Source organism: Monopterus albus, unplaced genomic scaffold (assembly GCF_001952655.1).
Source record: "Monopterus albus unplaced genomic scaffold, M_albus_1.0 scaffold83.1, whole genome shotgun sequence".
Classification (NCBI taxonomy): Eukaryota; Metazoa; Chordata; class Actinopteri; order Synbranchiformes; family Synbranchidae; genus Monopterus; species Monopterus albus.
The window spans coordinates 657,536-657,958 of NW_018127963.1; positions in this window are offsets into that span (position 1 = coordinate 657,536).

Sequence of the window (423 nt, forward strand, 5' to 3'; positions counted from 1 at the left end):
GAGTAGGGGAGGGCGTGGCTGAGTACAAAGAGTTGCTTGTCCGAGTTTTTTCTGCCATGGCCCTGCAGGGAGGGGCCCGTGTGTCACTTGTTTGAGGGGTTTTATGATAAATTTCCTACTACTTGACTCTGTCACACTGTCTGCCACTTGGACAATAAATGAGGTCATAGCACAGTAGTGGAGCGCTGACATCGTGGCCTGCACAAAGAAGGGCCACGTTCTCTTATCATGAGCTTTTATTGCTCTACATCATGAATAATACATCTTAAGAAAAACACTGGACAGTAAATAAATAAAACACTTCCTGCAGTTATCTTTACACAGGTCTGTTTATTTGTAATCATTAATTGTGTGTGTCTGAAGCTCTCTCATACAAATGGGTTGTCAAACAGACAAGGATAAAGATGAATGTAATCCTGCTGA